This window comes from Lepisma saccharinum, chromosome 18 (assembly GCF_977018435.1).
Source record: "Lepisma saccharinum chromosome 18, izLepSacc3.1, whole genome shotgun sequence".
Classification (NCBI taxonomy): domain Eukaryota; kingdom Metazoa; phylum Arthropoda; class Insecta; order Zygentoma; family Lepismatidae; genus Lepisma; species Lepisma saccharinum.
Window position 1 is genome coordinate 17,325,674 of NC_139246.1, and position 11,031 is coordinate 17,336,704.

The following is an 11,031-nucleotide window of genomic DNA, read 5'->3' on the forward strand; positions in this document are numbered from 1 at the left end:
TCGAATCACAAGCGTCCTAAACCGCACACAAACAACTATTTTTATCTGGGAAATGAAGGGCTGCTTTTCTGTTGATAAGCCTCTTTCACTTCACTGAAGTGAAGAATGTAGCGAAATTCTGTCATTTTAACTCATGGGAGAAGGGTGACGAGATGTAGCTACGCTTTCAGAAGTCAGCCGTGGCACTCACAGTGGTTTCTGCAGAAAAAGAGATGCAGAATTTTGCACTAAATTATAAGTTTTCGACAGTGTGAAGATTTATCAGTTCCATCCCTATGTTGTAGCTTTGTTTCGATAAGTTGTTTAATTGCATCTATTATTTCTCATCACTAATCGAGACCGAGACGAGAATTATTCTGAAAAGTTTATACAATCGAGACGTGTATGAGGAAAAATAGGCATTTTCAACTAGAGACAAGAACGAAAACGAGACAAGTTTATGCCAAGAAGAGTCATACAAGTAGAAATACAATGGCCACCATTTTGAACAAGGCGCACATCTTTTACGAAAGAACATGAACGACCTTTAACAATAATTTTGCCAACCGCACTGAGCGGTGTTGCTGTTAAGCACCAATAAACATTTCCGTTGCACTGCATTTAGAGATTGCAATGAGCACGCATTCAGATTGTTATATTGACCTGGATATTATTTTTCAAGGTTTTAACCGCACTTATCAACTGGGACATTAGATCGATCTTAGCTGTACATGGTTTAACTAACACGCGATCGAGCAATTTCGCTTTGATAGAGCTTAACCCCCATCTGACTTTAAACATAGGTCACAAATGCATGGATGCTTACTCACCACAGAACAGTTTGGAAATCTGATAAGTGACGTAGAAAGATTGAATATGCAAAGAAGGAAAAAATATTAAACAACCGACCATCTATACCTGCATTTTGTATAGTATATAGTTTACGAACTTCAGAACTTAAGTTAGCTCTGTTCATCCAGTTTCCATCTTTCTATAGTTCCAAATGTTCCTATGAGTAGAAATGCTTATCGTCGATTATAAATTGTGTGTCTGCGATCTTCCCATTGGGCAAACTTATATCTGAGACTTGATATTTCACCAATAAACTAATTGTTTAGTCACATGTCAGATATCTTGTTTGTAGCCATGTAGCAAGCTTAATTTTTAAAAAAATAAGTGTTATGAGGTAGTTTTGAGACACTAAAAAACTAATTTAATAGTAATATGTTTAAAATTGACCGTACATAAGCCAGTCACAGTGAAATTCAAAGAATTTTATGTAGTAAACCATTTTATTATCCGCCTTGTTGAAAACCTCTACAATGAGCTAGCTTCTGTCTGAGGCCTCACATTAATTTGAAAAAGGAAATATTGTTAGTGCAATAACTATATAAAAAAAAGTCACACAAATGAAGGAGTTTGAATAGCAAATGTTTGTAGACATGTAATGCCACGCCAGATCTACAGTGGGTTGACTGACCCTCACTACATCCAATGTTGAAGAAATTTGCTGATATTTTCAGAACTTCGTCTCTGTAACCAATAAAGGTAGAGAAATATGCCATATCTCCTTTGAAAGTACATGATACGTACAGTTCAAAACAAGTCTTGGTTCTAAGTTTGAACGGCATGTGTTCAAACCTTAGTGATTCAAATTGCTCCATCATAGATTTTGGTGTTATTAGGTTTAGCCTTTGGCTTTCGTTGTGCAAAATTTGCGAAGATAATTTTCAGGTAAGCGAAAAATATAGTCTGAAGTTTATCGTGCGACAGACCTGAGGCTCTAGGAAGGTCAGATCTAGTGCGCGTGTATACTCACAGAGGACATAAACCGCCTGCTTAAATTGTTGATTATAGTTTAATTTTAAGGCGAGGAAACCGTATCTTGCCACGAACGCCAAGAGCTATATGCATATAGATATATGCAAGGATTTATTCTTAACGAGCCGAATTTCTTATAATTGTAACTCAAATGTTACTAATTTGAAAAATCAAAAAATACTTTTAAGTCCACTTTATGCTCGGATACGCTAAACGGGACTGGACCTACAGTTTAAAGTGAGACTGGAACCACTGTTCAATACACTTGATCGAACCCGCGACCTCTTGATTACAAGGTGACAGAATCACCACCACACCATCAAGGAGGTCCTATTGCATGTAAGTTAATATTACTTGTGGAAAAAGTTAAGTTCATTTTATTAAATATGCAATTGGACTTGTAAAAAAAATATATATACACACACACACACACACACAAAGTTACTTCCAATTACCACATTTTCAGTGGTGTGTTCAGGATTTTTAAAAGGGAGAGACTGTGGTTTTTTTTTGCCATTTTTTATACTTTCAATATTCTTTCTTGAAAAAAATGTTGACCAAAGGAGAATTTTGATCCCCACACCTAACCCCATTTGTGCTAGAGATCACGAGAAGTAAAACATATCACTATTCCCCATCCCTTTCGAATATCTTGGGCACGCCACTGAGTGAATAAAATGTCAATGGCCTTTCCCAATTCCTGTAGATCACTCTTTATTTCTTTCCTGAGAGTTTGTGTATGAGTGAAGATGGAAGTAAAGACGCGTACCTATTTAGTTTAGAATTCGTTCCAAATTTCCTACATTGATTGTTCCGTTTGTGACTTCAGTCTTGTTTTTGCAGAAAAAGCGACTTCAAATATTGGGAAAACATCCATTGATTAAAAGTGAAAATATTTCAAGGTCACCAGTAGCTCTTGTAATCACGCAATGTCACAGTCACGCTACGTGACGTGATTTGGGAACTTTTGTCGTAAAGTTTTATGGTATAGGAGTTCGGTGAGCTGGAAAAATGGAACGACCTGGCAACATATTTCTTCTTGGTGTCTCACACAAACCTCGAATCGAAGCCGTACGTTTTCTTCCAATAGCATTTATTTTCCTGTTTCAGTTATACGTTTTCTTCAATTTTATACGTTGTAACAACTAAGTTCAAAGAAGAAATACATTTATTTATAAATATCTATAGATGTTCAGTGTATTTTGTGAGACATACATTGAGAGAAACATAGTTGAGATTGTATTTTATTCTAATTTATATTATACAAATAAAAGCATTCACTTTCATAATCTCTTTAATAATAATAATTTAATAAATTCTACAATTTCAATTTCCAAATTTACCTTTCAAATTCACTGTGGACTGCAATATTAAGTGCAAAGAATTGTACTACTAATCGTGGGCATCATTCATTTCAAATTACAAAAAGTCAGAGAGCTTGCTATTTTTATTGTTAATAACAGAAATAAAGTTCAGTTAGTAATCGAACAGAATAACGGAGTAAAAAAGTAAGCGTAAAATACGGGAACCAGTTTCTATTTTCATTTTTTACCAGTCAATCAAAGAATTAATGGGTTCACAGTTTTCAGAATTTCTTAAAGTTAGACATCTATGTGAGAGATCATACAACACAAACACTACAACTAAAATTTTCCCTACCTTTCAAAGCTTCTACTTGAACAAGATGTTTACATAACTATGCATTTCAGTACACTGTATGAAACATAGATAAAGGATTAATACGTAAAACTACAGTCCCGCCACCCTTACAGCCGGCGCTGGGAGTGTCTTTATGGCAGTGACCCTCTGTTGCCGGGTTTACCTTTGAATTTGTGGTCAAGCAGCCAATTAGACCCTACCGCTGGCCCCCTCTTTGGGCAACAAGCGGCAAGTTTTCCAACACTCCTCCCCGAAGCAGCCAGCAGGGAAATAGAATTTTGCCAAAATAGCTGTTCTGCGCTGAGATTGGGGACCGGTTCGTTCGGCGGCACTACTTTAACTATTTTAATGTACCATTTTAATAGTATTATTATTAGTAGATATATTAATGTCATTAACTAATTTATTATTATTATTATTATTAGATATTACATGTGGGACACTTTGTTCGGACCCCTCCAGAAATATACGTAGTTCTAGATACGTGACTGCCTGTTAACGATTGATTGATTAAATTGTTGTTTTAAGCCCACTTTATGCACAGAAAGGCTAATCGGGACTGAACTTACAGTTTAAAGTGAGATCCGAACTAATGTGCCATGTGCCTCTACTCGGAATCGAACCCGGGAGCCCTTGATTACAAGGCGACGACGTCACCACTACGCCATTGAGGAGGCCCTGCCTGTTAACGAGGTTACGGACTCACTATGTATTCAAAACATGTTTCTGTATTATTGAAGCTAATATCCTCCGACGCAGGAGTCGGAACCGAGGGTGCAGGGGGCATCGTGCTCCCCCACTCATCATCGAGGGGGGCAAAATGGTATTTTTGCCCCCTAGTCGCGCCATAAAAATTGTACTATTTTTTCTGCTCATTTCTGGTTAAATAAAATTTGAGAAAATATTTTTCCATTCCTCAAATGAACGTGGGCTGAAGTTTCTGGTAGCAGCAAGAACAAGAAAAGAAGTACGTACTTGACTGACAGATCCCTAAGCAGATTAGGAATGGCAGTTTCGTCTTTTCAAAGCAAGTAAAAACGTGAATTGTCCCTCCTATACCGCGTTTGTTAGAACCTGTCCCGTTTCCCGCGCTAGCGATCGCTCGACAGTTTCGGTGCCAATGAGAAACGAGGAAAAAATCGTCTGCTGGGCAGCGAGGAGCGAATGGAAGCCAGAAGAGAGGCGCTTACGTAGACGCTGTTGCGGCGTTGCGTATTTTAATTGGCTGCCTGGCTTTGACTTTCCCCAGCACGGAGAAAAGCCAGCGATCAGCTAGCGCGGGAACCGGGACAGGTTGTAACAAACGCGGTATAGGAATTCCCTCTTCCTGTTTCCAGTTCCACCAGGTTTCCTACAGATGTCCTCGCTCGTAACAATGCTCCAGGGAGGGGTGGGTTGGGGATAAGAGGTCGGTGCACTCAGATAAGAACGGCCTGCAGTTCCGAAATAGATCCAAGCCGACATATTTCCGCGAAACGGGTGTTGTGGAGGAACCAAATATCCTTTGAAGAATTCCTGGCCTCACTCTCTGCATCTCTCCTGCTGTTGCATGTCCACAACCTCCTTGTCAGGAAAGCTTTGTCCAGATGGGCGTTTCGAAAGGTGATTGAGTTTTCCCTTGTTTTATCTTGAACTTTTCAGTTGAAGTTTGGTGTTGGGTTGACCCATCCATAAACCACTAGTCAGTTATCGGATGCATCGGAAACTTGTGAATAACAATGAGTCCGTCGAACACAGCGTCGTATGATTATCAAATGTGTTTGCAGGGGAAGAGTGAAGGAAAAACCAGCACAAAAGAAGTCTTTTTGGAGGTAAGCAGTAGCAGGGTTGCCCACAGGGGCGATCCATGACGCGCCTGCGTCATAGGATTCTTTGGGAGGGACAAAATTTTACAGTTTAGCTACCAATTCTCTATATCTCCACACAAAAATGGGGGGATTACTTCGTTTGATTGACTTATTGATTTTTTGTTATGGTTATTATGTACAGTTTTTCTACCTACCTGTTGGTGATGGAGTTAAAATGAAACACTATCTCTTATACCTTTAGAATCGGTTTGGAAAAGGGGGGGGGGCTCTTGTTCAAATTAATACAAGGTTAGTCAAACCTTGCTGTCTGCTTGACCAGTTGTTATTGTCCACTTTTTGACCTTTCCAATTATTTTACAGTCTAAAATGTTGATCTCCATACCAGTGACAAGTTGCTCTGCAGAACGCACAATGAGTGTCATAAGAATAATTAAAAACAGACTACGTTAATTCCATCCTGTGAGTCCGATGTTTTAAAAGTGGTTCAAAAAGAGGAAATTATCAATAAATTTGTTGCAACATCTTTGCAAAGTTAGAAGTTATTATCATTTATGTAAAATGTTATTTCAATTAATGTCAAAATAATATACATATAAATGTCTATATTGTAAACAATACCTAAAGTAAGCATACATTGCTTAAATATGTATATATTTTATTGTTCCGCAAATTTTGTCTCGCCAATAAAAATTGAGTAAATAATTAGGCATAAAGGGGAGGAAGGGGGAAGGAAATAGTCTCCCTTGTTGGGGGGAGTGCGTCATAGGCCTTGGGGGGGGGGGGGATGGGCAACTCTGAGCAGTAGAATAAAATTGTTCTTGATCATTTACATAAGATGAATCTATTGTGGAATGGTAAAGCCGCCAAAATTAAAAGCTTAACAACAAGGTGTTCGAATTCCGATGAAGTACATACATGATTCCTTCATTCATGACTATCATCATCATATCCTTTAACCATTGCGCAAAAATCAGTTACATGTGCAATGGTAATTGCCCCTGTTTGAACGTATATATTTAAAACTGAACGTAAATATTGATCCCACGGTAACACATCGCACCACATTTCGTCTCAAGCTGGCTTTTTTGGAGTGGATGGGGGCGAAGGGGCAGGGCCGACCCGGGGAGGGGCAACTCGGGCATTCTCCCGAGGCCCAGCGCTTCAGGGTGCCCCGTGCAAGATAAAAATAATTGATTGTGCACAGATTCTTGTGGGTTTATATGCCCCTAGTGGTTCCAATGAAGCAACTAATCTGACTTTTCATAATTTCATGGATTGTTTTGACACACTTAAAAATATCTCAAATTATAGAAATCATATTTTAAACAAGTACTAAATAAAATTCGTGTTCAAACATTTCAATCAAAAATTGCTCATATGCACTATTAATTTAATTATAAAATCAGGACGTGGTAATATTATTTTACATGAAACAATGTAAATTCACCACAGAGCGTTAAAATTAAATATAATTAACGTCTAACCATGAAAAGAAACACCAATTTAGTACCCCACATATTTCTTCGTTTGTTCTGCCTGCTTATTGCTCTTACGTAATAGTAGAAAATTGTGATTGCATAGAACACTATACTTCACACTAAGAAACAAAAATCTTCGATTTTTCAGACTTTTGAAAATATTTTGGTTACACACCCTGACTATATTGTATGGCATCCACCTAGGACCAGCCATGGGGGTGGGGGTAATATTTTCTTTGCCTGCCTTTCCAAGAATCATATCACTATTTGAAATTCTGAAAACAAAAATTGTTTTTAAGGAGCATGATATGATATTTTAACTGGTTGTTTGCTATCATTTAGTTACGATTCCAAGAATAACTTAACATTACTAAAACTGGCTGTTCACCGATGATAGCGTAGTGGCTAATGCAGTCGTCTTATGATTAAAGGGACATGGTTCGATTCCTGGACAGAGGGGACAATTTCAGTGCTTCGGAACTATGTATCCCGCTCGAAATAGCATATAAAGTTGATTATAATTGACAATAGTAAGCGAGATTCTTGAAACTTCATGACAGTTTTGTCCCTAACGTCTCATATTCATAAAGTTAGATTAAACGCAACGATGATTGGAAAGCAGTAATTCCCCAATAAGAGTGAGGAGGTGGTATGGGATGAGCGAGACTATTTTGAGGGTGGAGATTCCAATTTTACGTAGCCCATACTCCTACATATAATATGCAAATTCCTCTTTTACAGGAAAAAGTTCATTAAACTACCAGGTTATTTACAATTGGAGTTTTCACTGTTGAAAAACCGACAATAAAACGGGAGAGAAATGTTCCTGTCTATTAATTATTAAACGTGCAACATCAGCACTAACCTTACAGGAATGAGAACTGTAGAAAATGTGATAGGATGGCTGGTTACTAGGTTTGAATCTGCGACTCTGAGATTTTTTGTTAACCGTTGTACAATACTAGTGTTACAACATGAAATGTTTACGAGATACATTGTCTCTTACATTACTTTAATTAATTAGTTCACAGCCACCCAAACTACTGACCGCGTTTCAAATCTGGTTCGTCTTTGTTCATAATAAGGTGCACCCCTTTTGGAAATTGACATCGTTCATTAAAAGATACAAGAAAGCCGAAAGTTTGTTACTCTTATTGTTAAGAACAGAAATGAAGTTCATTTAGTTAGTAATCGAACGGAAAAATCAAAGTAAAAAAGCATTGGATCGAAAACATTGAGTGAAAAATACAGAAACAAGGTTATATTCCACCGTTTCATCCAAAGAACAAATGGTTCCACAGTTTTCAAACTTATAATAATTACAGGTGTAGGCGAGAGGTCACACAACAAACTTTATGAAAAAAAAATCCCTAACATTTAAAGCCTTTTCTTAAACGCGACGTGCTACAGTTAATATCCAAATACATTTCAGATACTAACTGCATAAAATGCAAAACTTCGTTAGTTTACAATATTTATTATTGTATAAATAATTTATGGTAATGATACTTATTATTTTTCTACTATTGAACTTTTAACATTTGCCCGACCCCCCATGCAAAAATTTCTGGCGACGCCCATTTTCATAATAAAAATTAATTAGTACATTATCAATATATTTAGCGTAAGTATGGTGCAATATCCTGCAACCAATCGCTCAAATAGTTACTGGCTCTGCACATAAAAATGTTGTGAGTCATTGGATACGTCTGGGACACCTCTATTTCTGGATATGCATGTGTCTCAAGCTATTGCTTACTTTTCTCACCCTTTTCCCATTTATTTCCATCTTTATTCCCCTATCCGTTTATACATCCTGAATCTTCGGATTTGAGTCTTCAGTATGAATTACATTAAAATAAATCACACTTTCTTTATTGGGAGACCACGTGAAATCTAACTAAACAGTCTTTAATCAACCTTTAGCCATCGGCAGCAATTTAGAACTATTGTTTCCACATGGAACCTTACAACCTGCTATTCAATAGAAGTAAACATATCTGGAAGGTGAAATGCTTTCTACGTGCCTACCGTTTGCATTATCCCCTCTTCTACGTAGAATATCGATGGAAAATTAAAACCAAACATTTTTATTTATTTTAGTTCTTGCATTTATGATTTGCAAAAATTACTTAACAGTAATTCTACTTCACATTTCTTTATTTTAAGTAGTGCTGATACAAATTTCCTGAAATTCAAACAATACGACCCTCATGAACTTCGAACTTTGAAAATAATTCTATTTTTACAAATGATTTGAACATTTAAATGTCTGTACACATGGCATAAGTATTACTTGTAAGGAACATGCTTTTAATACCTGCAAGTAGACCTCCCTTGCGCTTGCACCTGGCATTTTGAAATGGAGGAGGCGGTTTTAGGCTCTAATCCTAGGCAACGCATGGATGTGTCGTTGTCCTAGCGTTATCTACTTAATCTAATCATAATTTATTCATAACATCATGATTAACTCAAGAAATATAAATGCGACAGAAATTGAATAAAAAGAGTTTGTGACTTGAGGAGAATTCATCTGAATGTTGACCCGGCTAAATAACTATCTCTATTCTAATCGTCAGTCCATGCTTTAGAACATCACCACAACAAACTTGGTTGATATCCCAAAAGAATCTTCAGCTTAAAACTTCAAGACGTATTCTAGATAATGCCTTTCATTATACTAAACTCCCCCAACATTTCTTTATTGATTTTAATTCAATAATCGGTATTAATGTTACAGTTGGAAATTGGAATATTATTTCTCACTGGCATGTTCTTTCACCGGCTGTTGAACCAGGCTATAGCTGTGGGGTACCCACATGGAAGGTCAACAATGTCACAACCCTTATCAGGGCAAGCTATTTTTGTAACGTGTCCGGGCAAGCAGTGTCTGTCGGACACTGCATTGTTTTAAATGGATCTTGCCCTTCCAATGCGAGATTTTTATGTTTTATCTAGGGTTACCAGATCGCTGTAAGGGAAATGTAGGACATGCAGTCCCAAAATGTAGGACACAAAACATTCTCAATAAATAATATACATATTTCTATAGAACACGTTAGAAAATAATTGAAAAATTACACTTTTTAGTTTTAAAAAAATGAATTTGTAAATGCAAAATTTCAAAACTTGCAATCATATTAATCAATGCACCTCTTACTACATGATTTAAGTGGTACTTCTCAGAGGAGACAATTTTTATCAAAATTTCAGGTTTAGTCAAACTATATTTATGTTAGAGTGGACAGTCAAACTTTTCGAAATTATAGGGACCAGTACCAAACATTTTACAGACTTTATATTAAAAAAATATATATCTTCGTGAGTCTGTTGTGCTGATGATAATGAAAATACTCTCTCAACGTCTGAATTATGCCCTGTAATGGCAAACAAATATTCAGCAATTACCGTAATTTAAAATGGTTCCAGAAGTCTCATCTTGGGTAGCTTTTAGTTCAATAACAGGGTGTCTACCAAAATAACACATCAAGAATTCTTGACTTTTTCTGGACTTTCTAGACCTTTTATTTCGTTTTTCTTAACTTTTATGTATTCGACCCCTACTTAGGTAAAGTTGGAAATTAGTAATTAAGGAAATAAATATTTATTTAACGTAAATCCCTACCAAAGGGCCAGTTAAGATGAAAACTGAAGCTGAATTTAAGAAGAGAATTAGATCTGCTTTCTCGTATTAATGCATCCTGAACTGTGTTTGGCAGACAAGCGAGTCTTTGGCGTCTGGACTCACAGACAGTATAAACTTATGTGGGTCTTGTGTCGGTTGTCCCTATATGCTTGACACTGTCCCTTCATCCATCTTATCTTACCATCATTCATCCTCACCTTCGCGATTAGCCAAAGGGACAGAAAAAAGTTAAGTAAAATAAACTAAATTATTATGATAGCAAAATTCTTGACCACAAGAATAATTTATTGCCTTTTTATTGACTTCTTGATTTCTTTACTTTTTCTTGACTTCCATGATTTTCTTGACTGGCAGACACCCTGAATAACTTTGTTCTTTATACCCCTGCTTTACAATCAAATTATATTGAATACTGAATAAGAATGGGCAACACCTTGTTCCATCAGTATAAACCCTAGCCCTAAGGCAAGAAATTCTGCTCAGGCATTGAACAGTGACGTTTATCAGAAAGTGGTCCCAAAACTTTGTTCATTAATTGCTTCCGTTTTCCCGTTTGTTTAATAGCAGAACAAAGTTTTTTTTCTTTTTATGCAATGACTGAATCAAAATAAATTTCACTATTGAGTTTGGAAGCGCAGTC